We start from the raw sequence: 22752 nt of genomic DNA, 5'->3' as shown, positions 1-22752 counted from the left end.
AGCCCAGAAGAAGCTATTAGCACCCACTGAATATAATCTAGTGGTTGGAATCACGTGCTCTTGAATCGGAAGGCCTGGGTTCAAATCCATGTTTTCCCACTTATTGTGTGTTTCTTGGTTTCCTTAACTAATGTGTGAAGAGAAATTATTTCCTCCTGTGGGTGGGAAAATGGAAGGCACTCCGAGGCTTAAATGGAGAACTTAAAATTTACTGAGCAGAATAGGAACTCCGTAAACTTTATAGTTCTGCTTCTTGCGACCACCACGGAATGCACTCTCATGCTTTTACCTGTCAAAATTCTAACTCATCTTTGCAACTCCCCTTACTATCCAAGGTAGAAGTAATCTTCTCTTTCTGCACACCCACTGCAGTTTGTTTATAGCTATCTTGTGTATTTCTAATTCTGCATTTAGCCTTAAAGCATTATATGGACAGGGATGGTGTTATTTGATACCCTATAATGGCTTTCACGGTGCCTCAGGCATAATAAGGGCTCATAATAATCTCTCACTTACTCATTTCGTAAATATTTCTTGAATGTCTCTTATGTGCTCTTAGAGAAGATAGAGCAGCAAGTCCCTTGAATTTGTTTCTAGCAGAAAGTGGCAAATGATAACTTAATGGCTGAATAAATAAATGACATCTCAATGTCAATAAGCCTCCTTTAGTCTGCCTGTCTTTTAGCACTTTACTAAGTACTAAAAGACATAACTTATTTTTGAGAGTATGTTTTGAAAGAAAAGTTGGTTCAAATTGTTTTGCATCTCTACTGTTTCCTCTAATTTGTCCCAGCCCTAGTGCTACCTTGGTAAAGTCAGTGATGACACTTAGAAAAAACATGATGTTGATTTTGAGGGGTTATTACTTGCAAAATGTTTGAGTTGCCAGAGAATGGCAGTTGCTAGAGGGGAAGGATGGCCTGGGAAGGAAGGAAGAGACTGCTTTTAGGTTCATGTGCAGAATTTTCAAAAATCCTGAAACTATTTTTACTCATCTTTGCTAAGAATAAAATAATTACCCCGTAATTATACCAGTGCTCATGGCAGTATTAATCTCAATTGCCAAAAGGTGGAAACAACCCAAATGTCTGTTGACAGATGAGTGCATAAACAAAATGTGGTATAATTGTATAATGGAATATTATTCAGCCTTAAAAAGGAAGGAAATTCCAATACCTGCTACAACATGGATGAGCTTTGAAGACATTATGCTAAATGAAATAAGCCAGACACTAAAGGACAAATACTATCTGATTCCACTTATACCAGCTACCTAACATAGTAAAATACACAGAGACGGAAAGTACAACATTTAGGTATCAGAGGCTGGGGAAGTGGAAAATGAGAATTATGGTTTAATGGACACAGACATTCAATTTAGGATCATGAAGAAGTTCTGGAGATGGATAGTTAGTGTGATAGCTACACAACGATGTAAATGTACTGAATGCCATTGAACTGTACACTTAAAAATAGTTCAGATGGTACATTTTATGTTATATGTATTTTATCATAACAACAACAAAAAAACAACACCTAAGGACCAGCAACTGTTGGCCATCAGAAGGACCATAGCTGTTTGATCAACTATAAAGTTCCTACCATAATCATTGAGTAATAGTTTATCTTTTAGCTGTTGACTACCAGGAACACACCTGAAAATATACAAATTGGGTTTATTATTTTTTGCTATGAGGGAAAACACATATCATGAGAACTTTAGAACATCTCCCTAAGGGGGTGTTTGAATTGTAAAATTTACTCTTTATTTCGGGGGGATGATTTAAGGAAGTGTGTTTGTTTTGACTTGGATGCTGCCAGGAAGTGGTGTATGGGGTAATTCAATGAGGATCTTTAAAAGTCTTATCTAGAAGGAGGATAGACTAGACTAAGGCTAGAGCTATATAGTAAGTAAAGCATCAAGAGTCACTCATGAGAGCACAGTATAGCAGATTATTTCTGTGGCACGGACAATACCAATGTTTTGGTATTGTCTGTTTTCACAGATGATTACAGAGGGATCATGTCTTTTTTCATCAAGGTCACAGAGTGGCCTTGTCTAATGTTGATGTTCTGTGAATGTGTTTATGTCCGACAGGTGAACACCAAAGCCAAGGTGATAGGACCTGGAGAACAGCTAGATGCCAGGGACTAATTTTCTCTTTCTCACTCATGAAGTAGAAGGACATGGCCCAATGTAATTTATCTGGAGTTCTAAGAATCCTAGTCTAGTAGATCTTTGTCAACCATAGAGATCATTAGCAACTTTGATAGGCACTCCCCATCCATAACATTTTCATTTATACTTTATGGCATGAACAGATTGATGCAACAAAGCAAATTATATGTCTGCATGTGTAAGCTCATATTTCATGAGTGTTCTTGCACAAGTATGCCCCATGAAACCTTTTGTATCCTCTTGCCACCATCGAATAGCTCCTTGGGTATATAGAAGCAAAGATAATCCCTGCTGCAGGGTAACTCACTCAACTTGCAAACCCCAAACTCAACCATCTATATCTTGGGCTGTGTGGTGGGCACAGTAATGCTGTGGGACACCACGAACACCTTGGGGAAGATTCTGAGAAGAAAAGCCAGATAAGGGGCTCTCAGTGTAGCCCTAGTCCTGGGACTGCAGATCAGCTGGGGAACAGTATGTCAGACATCAAATATGAGTGAAATCATATGGTATTTATCTTTCTCTGATTGACTTATTTCACTTAGCATTATACTCTCTAGCTCCATCCACATTGTTGCAAATGGCAAGATTTCATTCTTTTTTATGGATTTCATTCAAGACGTGATATATATATCATATCTTCTTGGACCATTTCCATATTTGGCTATTGTAGACAATGTTGCTGTAAACATTGGGGGGCATGTATCCCTTTGAATTAGTATTTTCATATTCTTTGGATAAGTACCTAGTGGTGCAATTGCTGGATAGGAAGACACTTCTATTTCTAACTTTTTGAGGAACGTACATACTGTTTTCCAGAGTGGCTGCACCAGTTTGCATTCCTACCAACAGTGCAAGAGTGTTCTCCTTTCTGGGCATCCTTGCCAACACCTGTTGTTTCTTGTGTTGTTAATTTGAGCCATTCTGACTGATATGAGGTGACATCTCATTGTATTTCCCTGATAATGAATGATGTTGAGCATCTTTTAATGTGTCTATTGACCATCTGTATGTCTTCTTTGGGAAAACATCTATTCATGTTTTCTGCCCATTTTTAATTGGATTATTTGGCTTTAGGGTGTTGAATTTTTAATAATAATAAAAAAAAACAAGACTTAGGCCTCATTTTGTTCACTACACACCAAGTCACCCACATGACTACTAAATTATTTTATTATGTATCATATGTATATAAGATGTAATATTTGTTTACTTTCTCATATAGGCATTAATATAATTTTACTTAATTACTGCATATAGCTTGAAAATAATACTTGGAAGCACATTTTTTAATGTTTATTTATTATTGAGAGACAGAGCATGAGCAGGGTAGGGGCAGAGAGAGGAGGAGACACAGAATCCAAAGCAGGCTCCAGGCTCTGAGCTGTCAGCACAGAGCCTGACACGGGGCTTGAACCCACAAACCATGATATCATGACCTGAGCTGAAGTCAGACGCTTAACTGACTGAGCCACCCAGGCGCCCCTTATTTGAAAGCATATTAAGAATACATTTGAGGGGGCGCCTTACTGGCTCATTTGGTTAAGCGTCTGACTTTGGCTCAGATCATGATCTTGTGGTATGTGAGTTCGAGCCCCACGTCAGGTTCTATACTGACAGCTCAGAGCCTAGAGCCTGTTTCAGATTCTGTGTCTCCCTCTCTCTCTCGGCCCCTCCCCCACTCATGCTCTGTCTCTCTCGCTCTCAAAAGTAAATAAAACATAAAAAAGAAATTTTAAAAAAAGATGCTCTGAAGATACATATAGGGACACTTTCACGTTATAGAGAAATAACATTGCTAAAATATAGGAATGCATTCTATCTAATAATGATGTAAATATTTGTACAGAGTGCTAAATGGCTATATTTAGAATCAAAGTATCTTTAAAAGCTTGTATAAGGAGCTTGTAAACAAACTTGCCTTTACACACATTGCAGAAGATGGTTACGAAATTTATACCACATCAAATAAGGAACAAAGTATCATTAATATAAAGTCCCTCAGGAGAAGCCTTCCTGGCCCCAGCAAAGACAACTGTGGACCCTGAAGAGATGAATGCCAAGTCCATAATAAATCACATAGCAACTGACTAAAAAGGTCCAAAAGGAGACTGCAAATGCCTAGACTTCCCTGGCTGAGAGATTCTAATTTGTAAGGCACCTGGAAGAGAATAAGAGCTAAGAAAACACAATTCAAGAGGAGACCTCCCCACAATCTTCCCACATCACTGTGGGATAAGGAAGTTATGGAGCTACCTTCCGGAAACAGAAAAATCAGTAAGCATACAGCCTCTAAATTTTAATGAGATTGGCAGAAAACTCATGTGGTCAGGAAAGTGAAAAGTGGCACACTTCTCAAAGTGAATCATGCTGGTTTCACTCCAAAAAGTCACAAGACTAATCTTGATTTTGCATAGAAATCCCAAATGCAATACTTAAAGTTATGGTTAAGTAATGTGGCCACCTGCAGGCTGTTAAGCCACAGAAGAATGTCCCAGTATGCACTGGCTAATAACAGGGAAATTATTTTTTATTTAAAATATTTTCTAGTAAGAAAATTATAACCCAGCATTATCACGTACTTTGTATAATTATAAAACCTGAATTTTTCAACATGACAGTTGTTGTTATAATTTTCCACGAAGATATTACTCATTAAACCTCATTGTTAACTTTGATTAGTGAGATTGAAAGAGAATAGATCTACTATGATTATTCATGCCACTCGTATTTTCTTTCACAAGCACTGAAAAACTGAGTTATGGCTCTTGCCTTATACCTAAAAGACACAGGACTTGGAAAATCCAACATTTGAACTGACTGCAGTTCATGACAATGGCTCTAAACGGGATCGGGAGGCCTTCACCTTGTTAAAAATTACTTTTAAATAAACTATACAAAATAGCTGTTGGAAACAATAATAAAACTATGTGAATAAGCACATTTCCACATGCAATGTATCTAATGATGTGATTTGATGGTAGGATTTGTTGAACTAATAGTTATAGGAACAATTAAAATATATTACAAAAAATTTAGAGGTGTCTGGGTGGGTCAGTCAGTTGAGCATCTGACTCTTGATTTCCTCTCAAGTCCTGATCCCAGGATTGTGGGATCAATGGAGCCTGCTTTGGAATCTCTCTCTCTCTCTCTCTCTCTCTCCCTCTGCCCCTCTTCCTGACTTGCATATTCTCTCGAAAAAAAAAAAAATTAGAAATTATGTGACCAGATTTCATGTGAGGCAAATATTGGCAGGTCAGCTGATTAGTAATATGACATAATGGCTTCAGACTAACAAAAGATAATTTTAAGTATCTATCACTGAGAAGTCTTAACCATTTTAAGATTAAACTATACATGATCTGTATAACCTATACTGCAAGCAATCGACAGAGGAGAAGAAAAGCAGAAGCCATCATGGAATGAAAACAGAAGAAGCCAAGAAGAGAAACAAAACAAAAGTTGGGTGTAAGACATGGCAAAGGGTGAAATGGAATGACAATGAGATAACACATGAACTTATCTGACCATTCTTTACAACAGAAAGAAAAACTGAAATTTGGAAATTATTCAGTTAATACAATTACCGTAGAAAATTTGGCTAATTTGGATCAAGACACCAAGTTTGGCACCTCTGCACTCTTGTTTATTTGACAACACTAATTAGCTTGTTCCTCTTCATTTCACTTTCTATTGTGTACTTACGCCTAAAGCTACCCTCTAACAAAACACCCAGATGAAAATGGGGTGATTCATTCAATTATTCAGATGTTTTGCCTATATCAGTAAGGCTTGAATTTTGTTCTTGTTTCATTTAGATATTTTGGCAGTATACATCATTTCAACAGAAATTAGACCCAAGTGGTAAATTTTTGTGTAATTCCCTAGAGACATATGCCAGGCCACAAGAGGATAGAAAATAACATTTTTAAAATAATTTAAAATATTTGTTAAACAATGTCGGAAAATATACCCTCATCTAACATAATAATTAAAAGAAAAATTAATCAGCCATATTTCACTCAGCGATCCAGACTCCCTACCATATATTATCTGAAAATCACTACCAGGGAAGAAGGCAGGCACACATAAAATAGTAGGTATAGTTACTGAGTCGTTAGTACATACTGTAGGCACTAGGATAAACAACACAGTATGTATATGATTCTGTTATTAACTCACATGGGGATGAAGAGGCATTAACCCATTAGTGCCCAAAGTCCTCTCTCTAGACTTGAATTTTCATGGAGTCATCAGAAAAATGCAAAGGTGCTAAATATCCTCAAACCTTCTACCACTTTCTTATACCCTTCACTGTGTGTTTTGCTAATGATTCTGCTTTTCCCATGCTCACTATCCTGTGATATTCAGGAAAAGCATGTATGGGAAGCTAGGTATACACCAAGGGGGTCAATTAAGCCTTTGTCTATAGTTTTGAATCATGAATTTGGTTTATAAACTCGAAATTAATTTATAGGTGGGTTTTGCTCTTCCTTCACTTGATTTTCTTTTTGGTCTTCCTTTCAGTCAAGATTTCCTGAAGTTTGGTATTATTCCTCTAGAGTCTAAACTTCAAGGGCAGTCCTTGTCCTTACATCTATATTTTCAAATCAAAATTAATATTTTCCCATAGAACCTCTTCTCTCTTTTCTACCTAGCACGCATTCTGGATCTCTTATATTGCACAATAATTAAGACTGCTAAGGTCATTTCTATGATAGGTCACATATTAGACAATGACATAACTAATCCCATTTAAGAGCTCATTAAGTTCTCAGTATACAAGACTATCTTAGGATTTGGGAAACCTCTGTGATAACCCTGAGCTCTGTGCTTGGGGGAGGAGGGTACAGCAGAAGGATGGACAACAACTCAAGGAAGCAACTAGTAATCAGTGGGGGAAAATCCATGCACCTGAACCTCCATTACATTCCCTGGGTTTCTTAGCACTAGCACTAGACCTCATATTGGAACATGAAAATATTATTCACATTCTACCCTAAACACATGTGTGCACACACATACACGCCACTTCAGTTTTTCTTTTCAGAAATTACTTTTCCCTTTTAAACTCCATCGTTCATGTAACCCAACTTCAGATACCTGATAACCTTCAGTGTGACTTGCTCTATGTCCCCAAGCCCTCTTACCTAGCCCCTAAGGTGTCATCTTTTTATTATACATGTACTTGGTTGTTTTCACTTCTTGTATACTTCTAGTACATCACCTCCTCCCAGTGTCTTAATGACTTTAAAGAGCTATGTAGGCCACTGAACTTGAGCAGGAGATGAGGGAGAAGGGGACCCAGACATTTTAGAAATAATGATATTAAGTCCATTAAGAGAAGTACACTCCTAGACAAACATCATTCTTATCTGATGAATAACCTCTTCAAAGACTGGTATGGAGGTTTAGAAGGAGTTCTGAGTTGCTAATTAATGTCAGAGTTTAAAAAGCAGGTTTAAACATGATTAAGATCACATTTCCATGATTGAAACATTATTATTTTATGTTGAGTGCATTTATCTCTGGCAAGAGTGTAATCTAAAGGATGTTCAAACATGTAACGAGGTCATAAATTGTGAGGGTAGTTTCACTATAGCACACATGTAGAAATTCAAATGCATAGTTTCTTTTGGCAGCTAAAAGACTAAGAGTATGTAAGGTAAATCTCTCTTATAACACACACATGGGAACACATACACATGTGTGTGAAATGTTATTAAGATCTTCACTGAGAAGACTATTGAACTACTGGTATTAAAGGTTATCTAAGTATTGAATTAAATCTGGCCACATTAAATCAGTTTCTTACATAGTTTAAACTGGATTGAGATATTCTAGTAATTCTGTCTTGTATTCTTTTAAAGGATTTTGCTATTTAACAAACCCCAAAAACAAAGTAATTGTCTTTGGGATTTTTGTTGCTTCACATTAAGAAAAAAATCTGATGTTATGATCCTGTGAAGTGATTTTGGTGGGAAGATAGGCTCTTATTTCTATACCATAATGTTTCTTGCAAAACAACTGCATCAGACAGGTCTGAGATCTCTTCCCTCAGAGGTCTTTCTACCCATTTCTTCTAAGACTATTACCACTCTTTAGTTCTGTAACCACTTGTTGGGGTATTTTAAAAACTGACCAAAAAAAAAAAAAAAAAAAAACTGACCATAGTGCAAATTTATCAGGAAAACAAAAGTATACCAGGTACTTCAACCAAGAGATTTTAATGTAGGGAAATAGTTAAACAGATGCTGGAGAACTGAAACGCCTAAAAATGAACACTATGCTAATTATTGCAAGAAGCTGCTGTCATCTCTAGGACTGGAGAAAGAAAGAAAATAATTTGAGGTTTTCAGAAGCCAGATGCTTGGAACAGTGGCTCTGATGAGTGAAGACTCAAACTTCGGAAGATGTCCATTGCCCAGCTTGTGTGCATAGTCTGAGGGTAATGAGACTGATTCTGGAAGTGTGGCCATGCTGAGAATTTGAGGAAAAGCTGGGATCTACACCATCTGCACCTGCCAGGGAGGGTCTTTTCTGGGGAAGTGCCAATCAAGAGCATCGAGCTAAAAAAAAAAAAAAGAATTAATTCACTTCCTCGTCCTGCCTTGCAGTATCCTTTAATGCCCCCTATTGGCAAAACCTAAGAGAAAACAAGCTACTAAAGTAGATATATAGTTTGCAGAGAATATAGTTTTATCTCAAACCAGAGATGTAGAAACCTGGGATGGTCATCAAGGAAAAACATCCTAGCAACTGGCATGTGTGATAGACAGAATAATGACTCCCCCAAAGTTATCCACATCCTAATCCTTGAAACATGTGTATATATTACCTTGCATGGCAAAAGGAAATTTGCAGATGTACATATGTCAGGGATCTTGAGATGGGTAGATTATCCTGTTATTGGGGTGAGCTCAGTGGAATTTTAAGTGTCCTTGGAAGAGGGAGGCATGAGGGCCGAAGGGTCAGAGTCCAGGAAGGAGATGGGAAGACAGAAGCAGAGGAGAGGGAGATCTAAAAACGCTATACTGTAATAGATCTAATGTTATATTCTAAGTATACCATTCTGAGTAACGAATAATGTCTTATTCTTTTAAAAATATATTTACTCTAGTAACAATCTCTCTAATATGTTTGGAATCAATCAGAGCTTTGACTCTAGACAATTTAGAAAATAACACTGTACACTCCTCTCCAAGGGCAGGCAAGATGAAGCTTAGAGATAATTGTGTAAACACTGTCCATTACATGCTCAGTAAATATTGTCAACTAATGCCTCTTTTTAGATTTCCATTACTTCCTCTAAGAATTTTGAGTTTAATGGATTTTTGTTCAGGACTTTTCTGCCTACTCAACTCAGTGATGTTGCCGCCACTGTTGGGAGAGCATGGACGTGCCCACAATTGCCTGAGGTCTACAGCCCTGTAGGCTGATCCTCCAGCAAACTCAAGAATTGAACCATTTTTTAAACAGAAAGGAGAAAACAGTCATGTGATGACTTTGGAGGAAAAAAAAAGTACCTTAAAGGGAATGGTAGAAATACAAGCAAAGTGAAAAAATTATATTGAATAAATACTAATTGTCTTTTAAACAAAACTTCATTTTCTGTTGGCCCTATGTTACTTTCAGCCAAGATGGTACAAAGCAAAAGGACATAGTTTGTTTGCTTATTGTCTTTATTCCACTATAGTTAACATACAGTGTTACATTAGTTTCAGGTGACAATATCAGGGTTCAACAATTCTTTACATTGCTTAGTGCTCATAGTGATAAGTGGAATTCTTAATCCCCATCACCTATTTAATCCATCTCCCCACTCACCACCCTTCTGGTAACCATCAGTTTGTTCTCTATAGCTAAGAGTCTGTTTTCTGATTTGCATCTTTTTTTCTTTGATCATTTGTTTCTTAAATTCCACGTATGAGTGAAATCATATAGTATTTGTCTTTCTCTGATTGACTTCTTTCACTTAGCATTGTAAGCTCTAGCTCCATCCATGTTGTTGAAAATGGCAAGATTTTATTCTTTCTTATGGCTGAATAATATTCCATTGTGTATATATACCACTTTTTCTTTAACCATTCATCTATCAATGGATACTTGGGTTGCTTCCATAGTGACTATTGTAAAAAATGCTGCAATAAACATAGGATTGCTTTCATCTTTTCAATTTTTTTTAATATTTATTTATTTTTGAGAGAGACAGAGACAGAGTGTGAACAGGGGAGGGGCACAGAGAGGGAGACACAGAATCCGAAACAGGCTCCAGGCTCCGAGCTATCAGCCCAGAGCCCGACGCGGGGCTGGAACTCACAAGCCATGAGATCACGACCTGAGCCAAAATTGGATGCTCAACCGACTGAGCCACCCAGGCGCCCCTGCTTTCATCTTTTCAAATTAGTTTTTTTGTATTCTTTGGGTATAAATACCTAGTAGCGGATTTATTGGATCATATGGTAATTACATTTTTAATTTTTTAAGGAACCTCCATACTGTTTTCCATAGTAGCTGCACTAGTTTGCATTCCCATCAACAGTGCAGGAGCGTTCCTTTTTCTCTACATCCTTGCCAACACCTGTTGTTTCTTGTGTTGATTTTATTCTGACGGGTGTGATGTCTCATTGTAGTTTTGATTTGCATTTTGCTGATGGTAAGTGATTATGAACATCTTTTCATGTGTCTATCAACCATCTGTATGTCTTCCTTGGAGAATGTCTGTTGACGTCTTCTGCCCATTTTTAAATGGGATTATCTGTTTTTGGGGTGTTGAGTTGTAGAAGTTCTTTATATATTTTGGATACTAACCCCTTATCAGGTATGTCATCTGCAAATATCTTCTCCCATTCAATAGCTTGTCTTTTAGTTTTGATTGTTTCCTTTGCTATACAGAAGCTTTTTATTTTGATGTAGTCCCAATAGATCATTTTTTCGTTTGTTTCCCCTGCTTCAGGAGACATATGTAGAAAAAGATTGCTATGGCTGATATCAGAGAAAATTACTACCTGTGCCCTCTTCTAGGATTTTTATGGTCTCAGGTCTCACATTTAGGTTTACATAGGACACTCTTTAGATTCGTCCATCCAAAGAAAACAAAAGGAAGGAATCTTCTACATTTCCTTTCTTCCCTCTTCATCCTTGTTCCACTACGACTAAAGTTTCAAGTAAAGACCTTGCTAAATATTGGGTCAGTTTTGGGGCACCTGGGCAGCTCAGTCGGTTAAGCATCCTACTTTGGCTCAGGTCACGATCTTGCAGTTTGTGGGTTCACACCCCGCATCAGGCTCTGTGCTGACAGCTCAGAGCCTGGAGCCTGCTTCAGATCCTGTGTCTCCCTCTCTCTCTACTCCTCCCCTGCTCATGCTCTGTCTTTCTCTCAAAAATAAATAAACATTAAAAAATTTAAAGAAATATATTGGGTCAGTTTTCACAATCTGATATGGACCATTTGGAAATTGAGAAAGAATGGGCTTTACTGTATTCACTTAGGTCTTTTTTTAGTATTTTAAATTAGTTTTGTAATTATCAATATAAATATTATATACACAAAGTAACAACAGGGGACTCTACCCTGTGGAGTTAATTAAATACCTATAAATTAGCATAGCTCCTCTTCCAAGGCTACATCACCCTATGACTTAAATGTGTGCTTTAATTGCAAATGGAATGCATTTGAATTCCTTTGAGTTTTATTTTTATTATAATTCTCCCAATCTTTTTTCTTCTGATACTCAGTGGAAAACCATAATCTTTCATTTCATCATTTTTATCATATCACTCTATTTTGGCGCTAATGGAAATATTTAAGTAATCTATGGTTCCAAGAAAGAAAAAATAACACATAATATTAAATTTCATTTTCAGAAAATTTTACTACATTTTTAATGGACAAGGGACTGTGCTATTTTTGTACTTTATAACACTTTATTAGGTATTGTGTAGTATGCTTTTCTTCGAATTTTCAGTGTGTCCCTGCAGTTTCAGGAACAAAGGCAGACCCCACAGCAGCAATCCTTTAAACAGGAATTTTTATTGACTAACACTCAATCAAGACAAATGTTCCCAGCATGTTAAAATATAATGATTCTTGCTCTACACACAGTTGGATGATGCTATAAGCAGCAAATTTTTACTTGTCTGATTACTCATCCATTCTTCCTCTTTGGGGTTTCAGTCCAGGATAGCTTGCCCATTGATAAAATTAGGCATCACATACTTTAAGGTCAAGTTGTAGTTGTAATCATAGAATTGTGGAATTAACCATTTGGATAAGTACATCAGAGTCTATAAATATATTCTCTATCAAATTTCTACTAGAAAATCAGAGCAGTATTCATACAGGGATAAGAGTCTTACATTAGGCTAAGTCAAAAATTATTGATGAAGGTGGGTTTGTTGTCAAAGAAAAAGAACAACCTATTTCTTTATAACCAGGGAGCTGGAGACCACCTCAGCAGGTACTGCTTTCCTAGCAGACGTTCTTGCTTAGGTCTGTCTGCATAAATTGGGTATTTCTTAGCTTTATACCTCCAGATCCCAAGAATAGTGTACCCTGGAATAGTGAAAAGAGCTGGTGGGTCTGACTGACATGTTTTTAAACCTAGCTTCTTGATTTGGGTAGTGGTATGACAACTGTATGCGTTAGCCAAAGTTTGCAGAACTGAACAGCTAACAAGGAGGAATTTTGCTGGTATAAATTATATTTTCTTCATATATATCTTAATAAAACCAGAGAGAAAAATAATATACCCACAGCATAGGAAATTATGATAGTTCATGAGTTTTATCTACTATTAATCATTTCAGCTGCTGAATGACCTCACAGAGAACTTAATTTTTAAACTGTCTTCCTAGAGTTAAGTCCTATATTTTACACTTTATTTAAAAAAATAATGTCATTTAGGTGTTTCAGAGGGCAACTATGCTTTTGTTTTCTTTCTCTATTGATTCAATAAAAGTTTGTCTGACACTCTCTAAACCTAAAGTAAAATGTGGAGCTTTTCTTATGACTTTTTACAAGGCTCCTACTTTTATCATGGGTGCCCATCATATTGGAGAAACATAAGATCTCTATGAGGTTCATGATCCTTGTATGACTTACCTCATAGAATGGTGTGATGAGCACCTCTTGTATAAATGTCAAGAATTGCAAGGTTTGGGGCCAATACGAGATAGAAGAAGGAAAGGCCACTTGCTAGTTCAAACTCTCTAATTCGAAAGCTGAAAAGCAAAGGATTTCACTTGTGAAAGTCCAGCCTCACCAACCATAGATATGGATGTAGTAAGTCATGTGAATACCTCCTTCACTTACTGGTGACTTTGAATGCACCTCCAATGGATATGATACCTATTTTATGGAAATTTATGGAAATCAAGTGGGAGAATGTATAGAGAAGCATGTTGAAATTGTGAAGTCTTGTATAAATGTAAGATAATATCAGTGAGTATGAATGTATGCTGTATAAAGAGCTTCCAATTACAATGCTCTATAGCTCTTTGCAGTGCCTCACCCCAAAAAACCATTTGTTCACTTGCTTTTGAAAGCCATGTATGCGGTTTCAACTGGTCAATATGTGACCACAAATACTAATGTGCCTCCCTTTATAGCTTGAGATGGATAAGTCTGGGATGGCTATTATCAAACAGGGCTATTATTTTAGTCATTAAATAGACAAGAAGTTTACGATGTTCTTGGTCCAGCTTGGCATCTAAGCCAACATCCAACACTGAGAAAGCTTAGGACAACACAAAGCAATGATTTAGACAGAGCTCTTTGGCTGCTAAATCCATCCACAGCAAAGTTTGTTGATGTGATATGAAATCGAAAAACCAGACTTAGAATGCTTTAATTCTTGCATAAAATCTTCCATCAGAATGGAGTTAAACTAGTTTTCCAATATCCTAAAATGGATTACCAAGTGGTCGTCTTATTGACGATGTCTACAAACTCATCCTCAGAAAGGTTTGCACAGAGTGGGACTTCTTTTTTTGTGGAAAATGAACCAAAGGCAAAGGTCCTAAGTCAGTCCATGCCAGAGGCATCCTCCAGGATCTGCTGGTGAGATAAGGAAAGGCTAACTGCTAAAGGCTCCCTTCTGGTTGCTAGAGGCTCCTAGACTGCAGAGTCCAGCTGGTGAAGCTGCTCAGTTCTCTTTTTGAGATATTCATGCCTATTTGGTATCAGCTGAGCTACCCACAGGAGCTGAAGGGCTGTTAGCTTTACAGTCTGCTGCTCAGGGGCTTAGGGGACGTCTACCAAGCCTAAATCCTGCACAGACCTCGATGTACACGGCCTGTTGTTTCGCCCCAAGGAACTGTGACCTGGTGCTCTGCCCATTCATTGGTGTGAGAATTTGGGATTTGTGTTCATCCACCTGTTGGCTTATCTTTTTTTATTTTATTCTGTTTTTTTAAGTTTTTATTTAAACTCCAGTTAACGTACAGTGTAATATTAATTTCAAGTGTACAATATAGTGATTCAACACTTCCATACCACACCCAGTTCTCATCGCAAGTGCCCTCCTTAATCCCCATCACCTATTTCACCCATCTCCCCACCCACCTCCCCTCTGGTAACCATCAGTGTTTTCTCTATAGTTAAGAATCTGTTTCTTGGTTTGCCTCTCTCTCCCTCTCTCTCTCTCTCTCTCTCTCTTCCCTTTGTTTTTATATTCCACATATGAGTGAAATCATATGGTATTTGTCTTTCTCTGACTGACTTATTTCACTTAGCATTATACTCTCTAGTTCCATCCATGTCATTGCAAATGGCAATATTTCATTCTCATTTATGACTCATATTTCAATATTTATGACTAATATTCCAAGGATACCACATCTTCTTTATCCAATCATCAGTCGATAGACCCTTGGGCTGTTACCATAATTTGACTACTGTAGACAATACTGCTATAAACATTGGGGTGTATGCATCCCTTCAAATTAGTATTTTTGTATTCTAGTGTTGCAATTGCTGGATTGTAGAGTAGTTCTAATTTTTTGAGGAACCTCCATACTGCTTTCCAGAGTGGCTGCACCAGTTTGCATTCCCACCAACAGTGCAAAAGGGTTTATCTTTCTCCACATCCTCGCCAACATCTGTTGTTTCTTGTGTTGTTGAGTTTAGCCGTTGTGACAAGTGTGAGGTAATATCTCATTATAGTTTTGGTTTGTATTTCCCTGATGATGAGTGATGTTGAGCATCTTTTCATGTGTCTGTGGGTCATCTGAATGTCCTCTTTGGGAAAATGTCTTTTCATGTCTTCTGCCCATTTTTAAGTTGGATTGTTTGGGTTTTGGATATTGAATTTTATAAGTTCTTTACATATTTTAGATACTAACCCTTTATCAGATATGTCATTTGCAAATACCTTCTCCCATTCAATAGGTTGCCTTTTTAGTTTCATTGATTGTTTCCTTTGCTGTGCAAAAGTTTTTATTTTTATGAAATCACAATAGTTTACTTTTGTTTTTGTTTCCCTTGCCTCTGAAGACTTATCTAGAAAGAAGTGACTATGGTTGATGTCAAAAAGGCTACTATTTATGTTCACCTCTAGGATTTATTATTTCATGTCTCACACTTAGGTCTTTAATCCATTTGAATTTATCTTTGTGTATGGTATAAGAAATTAGTCCAGTTTCATTCTTTTGCATATAGCTGTCCAATTTTCCCAACACCATTTGTTGAAGACACTTTTTCCCATTAGTCCATTCCCATTAGACTCTTTCTTGTGTATGTTCTTTTAACTAATGCTTTTTACTTTTACTAAAATCTAATTTTTAATTTTGCTTGCCTTTGAAGTATAATGCATATCTAGTAAAGTGCATAGAGTACACAAATCTTGACTATACAGCTGGATGTGTCTTCATATATGTATATTCCTGTGTAACCACCACTGAATCAAGGCAGAGATCAAAATCAACCCATTTTGCCCATCTTCCCACCCTTTCCCCTCTGGCAACCATCAGTTTGTTCTCTGTATTTATAGGTCTGATTCTGCTTTCTGTTTGCTTGATGAATAATAACATAGATTAGATTCTGATATGTTTACTGGTTATTTGGATCTTATTTACGAAATGCCTGAAATTTAAAAAAAATGTATGATTTGTTTATATCATATTAATTTACATGAACTCTTTGTATATTCAGGATACCAGGCCTTTGTCAGACATATAAATGACAAATATTTTTTTCCAGTATATGGCTTGTCTTTTCATTATCATAATGATTGATATCTTTTGATGAATTAATAGTCACAATTTTGTTGAAACCCAGTTTATCAGGGTTTTTTTTTTTTATGGTTAATGCTTTATGTATCTTGTTTAAGAAAGTCATGCCTACCTAAGGTCGTAAAGATATCTTCTGTATTCTTCCCAAAGCTCCGTTTTTTTCTATCTTGCAAATAGAGATCTATATTCCCTCTCAAATTAATTTTACTGTATACTGTAATATAGGAGGCAAGGTTCATTTTTTTCATAAGAATAATGTTATAGCACCATTTAATGAAAAGCCAACTTTCTCCCACTGAACTGCAGTGGCACCTTTTTAATAAATCAAGAAATTCTGTATGTGTGAGTCTATTTCTAGACTAATAATTCTGTCCAGTTGGTCTGTTTGTCTCTCCTTGCATAATACCACACTGTCTTAATTACTGGAGCTTTACACTAAGTCTGGAAGTCTGGTGTTGTAAGCCCTCCAGCTTTGTTCTTGTTCAATATTATCTAAGGTTTATTGGTACTTTCATTTGTCTATAAATTTTAGAATCAGCTTGTCAATTTCTACACAAATCCTGCTAGGTTTTGATTGGGGTCAGATCAAATTTATAGATCAATTTGGAGAAAATGACATCTTACAAATATTGAATCTCTCAATCCACAAACTTTATTCATCTCCCCCATTTAAGTATTCTTTCTTTTAGCAACAAGGTTTTTGGGGTTTTTTTGTTTGTTTTGTTTTGAGAGAGAAAGAGAGGGTGCAAATGAGCAAGGGGCAGAGAGAGAGAGAGAGAGAGAATCCCAGGAGGGGCAGAGGGAGAGGGAGAGAGAAACAAGTGGGGCTCACCCAAAGCAGGGCTCATGGTTTTTGTGGGTTTTTTTTTGTTTTTTGTTTGTTGTTGTTGTTGTTTTACCTGAAGAGGGGCTTGAGCTCACGAACCTGAGATCATGACCTGAGCTGAAGTCAGATGCTTATCGACTGAGACACCCAGGAGCACCAACACTAGTAGTTTAATTATAGACATCTTATAAATCTTAAGTTTAACCCAGAGGTACATAGTTTTTAGCTCCTATTTTAAATGGTACTGCTTTTCTAATTTTATGGTTTTATTTTTGGCTGAAATATAGAAATAAGTACTTTTTCCATATGGGTTTTCCATCCAGCAAATTTGGTAATACCTTAATTCTAATAGTTTATAACTTCTTTTGAATTTCTTATATAATTATGTCATTTGTAATAGAGGTAACTTTATTCTTCTCATTATATAATATTTTTGTAATTCTTATTCCTTTTTCTTCTGACTGGAACCTTCAAAAGTATGTTGAATAAACATGGTGACAGTGGACATTTCCAACTTTAAGGGAAAAAAGTTCAGTATTACACCATTAGAAATGATGTCAGCTGTAGATTTTTTAGATTCCTTTTTATCACATTAAGAGAGTTCTCATCTTAATTTTCTCACAGTTGTTTTGTTTTAGTCATGAGTGGGTCATGCCTTTTTTGTATCTATTGAGATGATAATATGATTTTCTCTATTTTAAAGTTATTTTTTAAATGATATTAATTGGTTTTTATATATTAAACTATTACTATATTCCTAAAATAAACTTTACCTGGCTGTGAACTATTATGTTATTTCAATCTTACTGCACTCTATTTGCTAATATTGTGTTTAGAAATTTTGCATCTATGTTCATGGTAGATAAAAAGATGTAATTTTTTCCCTATAATATCCTTATCATTTTTCAGTTTCAAGGGTATACTGACCTCACAAAATGAATTGTAAGCATTCTCTTTATTTTCTGAAAGAATCTGTATAAATACAGTATTATTTCCTGAACTTTTGGAGGAATAAACCAGTGAGGCTGTTTAGGCCTGGAGTTTTCCTCATGGGAAGGATTTTGATTACGGTTCCAATTTCTTTGGCAGATATAGACCTTATTCAGATATTCCATTTTGTGTCAGTTTTTGTAAGTTGTGATTTTAGATAACTTTCCTATTTCATGTAAGTTTCCAGAGTTCTTTACATAAAATTATTCATAATGTTCTTATTAATTTATTGAGTGTAGGGAAAATCTTTAGAGCTAGATATAGATGTGGACTTCCTCATCTTGGGAATAGACATCAAAGTCCCCAAAGACCAGAGCAGCCACACAGAGCAGGGGTTACACCTTAGGAAGGAAGAATGCAGAAAGAGAAGAAGAGGACAGAAGAGAAGGGGAAAAATAGAGAGAGAACTAACAAAAAGCAAAGTTCAAAACCATAGCAACAAGTTTACAGAGAGCCAATTTCTTAGGCTAAGCTTAACTCAAACAGAAGTTGACTTGGTAGACACAATTTTCCAGGGCCTAATATTCATTTATTTTCTTAAGCCTTAGTCTGATGGACATGGGTCTGAATAAAGACCTTCAACCTCTCATCCCATGAAAATACTGAATGGTACAATTGACGGTCCTGGAGAGACCACACCCAGAACTGTATTCCAATCCCCAGTCACCTGACACTAACAGATAAGACACTGAGGTTAATGACTTGCCCCAAATCATATAGTTAACCAAAGTTGCTGTTTAAGAGGTTAATGCAAAAATATCTAAGTTTCTTTCTAAGAATTGGATTGCCTGATAGTAATGATATACTTCGTTGAGACCCTTGATTGTTTTAAATTATATGACATGAAAAACATGCCCTTGTTAACCACTTTCTACAATTAGGGAATGGGAAATAATATGCTCAGGACCTTGGCATCACAGGACTTTTCCCATATACGTGTTTGATAAATTTGCTTTCCTCATGTTCATTACAGCAGAAGTCTGAAACACCACATCTGGTCTCAGATTTGAAGCAGCCTGCAGTCCCTAAAATAGCTACTATATATTAAGCACTTACTATGTACCAGTAGCGGTGCTAAGTGCTTTATATGGAATCATTCATTCATTCAAAACTGTTAAATGCTTACCATATGCCAGGCACTGTTCTGGGCACTGGGGATTCAGTAATGAAAAAACAGATCAACATCCCTGTCCTCATGGTCTTAACTTCTAGTAGTGCCTATAGTCAAATACGCAATCTGTAAGTTTATTGCTTAGTGTATTAGAAGATAAGTGCCAATAAAGATCATAAAAGCCTAAGGGGGGTAGATAATGCTGGAGAGGGAGTATTCTATTTTGACCAGGGTCGTTAGGGTGGGTCTCACTGAAAGGTGACGTGAAATAAAGTTTTTGGTTTGGTTTTTTTATATGAGAGAGAGAGAGCGAGCGAGACAGAGACAGAGAGTGAGAGAGAGATTTAGAGCACACATGGGGGAAAGGGGTAGAGGGAGAGCGAATCTTAAGCAGGCTCATGGAGCCTGATGCAGGGCTTGATCCCACGACCCTGGAATCATGACCTGAGCCAAAAACCAAGGGTCAGATGCTCAACTGAGGAAGCCACCCAGGAACCTGAAATAAAATTTTAAAGCAGGTAAAGAATGAGCTAGGTTCATAATGGGGGTAAAGAATGTTCCATAGAGAAGGATAAGCCTCCAGAAAAGCTTCTAGGCAGGAATATCCCTAGACGCTGAAGGTCACAATTGCTAACGGGAAGAGACCAGAAAATAGTAAAAGTGGATAGCAGAGAGGTTAGAGGGGCCAGATCACATCTGACCTTGCAGACCACTATGCAGACTTTGGCTTTCCCTCTAAGCAAAATGGCAAGCCATTCTAGTACTGAGCAAAGATGCAACATGGTCTGACTTAAAAGTATGCCTGTAACTATTAGTGCTGTGTTAAAATAGTGTTAAGACAGCAAGGGTAGAAATAGAAAGACCATTTGGGATCATCTCATTTAATCCTCACCACCACCCTGTGCAGTAGACACTATTACAAAACCCACTTTAAGATAAAGAAACTGAGGCTCAGGAAGGTTACTTAACTTGCTCGATGTCACACAGCCAACAAATAGTATAGAAGGCCATAATTAGAAGTTGCATGTATGGCCCCTCCATGCACTGAATAAGTTTTAATTTTCCTAAAATTCTTCTGGATACCCTTTTCCATGTTGGTGGTTGGAAGTCATTAAAGCAGAGGCTGAAGCTGGTTTTAGATATTTAGTTTCTGTTAAGCACATCGGAAAAGAAAAAAAAAACAACAACCTCTTTTACAATAGCCCACTGAAAAGTCTCACATGTTGCTAAGTCTAGACTTCAAAAGGCTAGACCATACCAAATCTACGTCCACTCCATTGTCTACTGAATTTGTTCACAAAATATTTTCTAAAAGTAAGGACATGAGGTGTGAAAGAATAGCTCTTGCCTCAAAACCTCATTCATAAAGTTGTGGTACAGGCCACACCTGAACTATGTCCAAACAAGCAGTGCAACTGATATGTGCCTCAGAAGTTTCTGAAATTACCACTCATATCAGGGCATCAGAAGGATGGTACCCAATTAACAGACAATGCAATCTCATGCATGAACTGTGGGACTTGAAGTTAGGCATTTTGACTGTGAAATGGAAGTCTTACCCATTTTTTAATACTGGTTTCTGTATCACATTGGTCAGGCATCTTGGACCAAAACACAGAAGACACTCAGAATCCGTGGGCTCAATAGAAGAGTTGTTACTTTGTAATTCTGCCAAGTGCTCTGAGCACGCTGGGTTCTCAAAGCATTTTTTAACAAATTTCAAGTATAAGTCCTAACTTTATTTTTTTAATTGTCGCAAGATATACATAACTTAAACCTTAATATTTGAACCATTTTAAGTGCATGTTCTGTGGCATTAAATGCATTCACATTGTACAACAATCGTGATCAATCCATCTGTAGAACTTTTTTCATCTTCCTAAACTGTTTGTTCCTTCATTAACTCACCATTCTCTCTTTTCCCAGCCCCTGTCCACCACTTTACTTCATCTTTTTTAATTTGGCTCATATGGGTAACTCACATAAGTGGAATCCTATAGCGTTTGTCCTTTTGTGACTAGCTTATGTTCACTTTAGCATAAGGTCCCTGCGTTTCATTCATGATGTACCATGTGTCAGAACTTCCTTCCTTTTTAAGGTAGAATAATATTACACTGTATATATGCACCACATTTTGTGAATCCATTCATCCATCAATGGGCATTTGGGTTGCTTCTTACCTCTTGTCTATTGTGAATAGTGTCACTATAACCTTGGGTATGCAAACATGCCCTCAGGACACTGCTTTCAATTCTTTGGGATATATACCCAGAATTGACAATGCTGGATCATATGTTAATTCTATTTATAATTTTTGGAGGAACTGACATACGTTTTCCATAGTTTCCATACCGTTTTCCACCCTTTTCCACCGTTTTCCATCCCTACCAATCATTTACAAGAGTTCCAATTTCTCCACATCCTTGCCAACATTTTCGAATCGTTTCCCTCTATCCCTAGTTTAATGATTGTTTCTATCACGAAAGGTGGTTGAAGTTTTCAAAAGCTTTTTCTGCATCAACTGAAATAATCATGTGTGTTTTATACTTCATTCTACTAATGTGGTGTATTGCCTATGCTGAACCGCAAACTTTGTTTTTTATTAGCTCGAGTTTGAGCAAGTTCCTAAACCTAAATTTGAATTTCCTTCGCTATAAAATGGAGCTGATACTAATACCCACCTTTATTGTTAAAACTATTAAAAAATAAATTATGCAAATATAGCGCTTAGTACAAGGACTGAAACATTCGCGTTCAGAAATGATAGCCCTCATAATTGCCATCATCGTCTCATATTTTTCACTAAAGTAGACAATAAACTTATTCAAAGCAGACACACAGAGAAGAGCATAAGTATACTTTTTAAAAATGCATTTAAGATTTATTCCATTCTTACCACTCCCTGGGCAAAAGTCAAACTGGAAAAACGAATGATTTATACCCAACCCCCCCAACCACAGAGTCTGGCCAGCTCAGCCAATAACTAAAAGAACAGATACTATTTTGGTGTCCCTGTCCTTTAGCTCCAAACCTCATACTCTGACTTCTCCCAGAGGGAGCCTGAGTCATCTGCTGCCCAGTCATGAAGGCAGGATGGAAAGAAAGATACTAATAAGAAAGGAAAGCAAAGGAGGAAGGTTCAAATAAGGTTTAGCAGTGAGGAAGGAAGGAAGGATCCATGGAGAACAGGAGAGTAAATCCGATGTATCAGGCTATTGTCATCAGCCACCTGAGACAGAAAGCCTCAACACTTACCTTTCACACCAAGTCCCTACCAGCCCCAACACATCCAGTGGCCAGCCTTCCCTTACTCTCTGATGTTTTCCTTAGCTCATCTCTTCCCTCTTCTGACTGGGGTAATGAAAAACAATGCAGAAAATAGGAGGCAGGTTATTTTGGCAGAGAGGTTAAGCT

The 22752-nt window shown here is 37.0% G+C and overlaps 1 protein-coding gene across 21 annotated transcripts in view; it reads right to left on the bottom strand.

The window, feature by feature from the left end:
* PLCXD3 (phosphatidylinositol specific phospholipase C X domain containing 3) overlaps positions 1-22752 on the bottom strand; it is a 219053-nt gene that overhangs the window by 165286 nt on the left and 31015 nt on the right. For 7 of the 21 annotated variants that reach the window (XR_006221024.1, XR_006221028.1, XR_006221020.1 and 4 more), the window contains exon 2: positions 22594-22689. The exons of 6 other annotated variants lie outside the window; for them this stretch is intronic. The gene's annotated coding sequence lies outside the window, so the exon portion shown is untranslated. Of the gene's footprint in view, positions 1-8390; positions 8749-12096; positions 12196-13283; positions 13403-22593; positions 22690-22752 lie in introns of those variants that run through there. 8 more of the 21 variants (XM_042995802.1, XM_042995784.1, XM_042995769.1 and 5 more) reach the window with 5 other exon arrangements.

Source organism: Panthera tigris, chromosome A1 (genome assembly GCF_018350195.1).
Source record: "Panthera tigris isolate Pti1 chromosome A1, P.tigris_Pti1_mat1.1, whole genome shotgun sequence".
Taxonomy (NCBI): domain Eukaryota; kingdom Metazoa; phylum Chordata; class Mammalia; order Carnivora; family Felidae; genus Panthera; species Panthera tigris.
The sequence above is the reverse complement of the archived record's forward strand: the minus strand, read 5'-3'. Positions and strand labels throughout refer to the sequence as shown.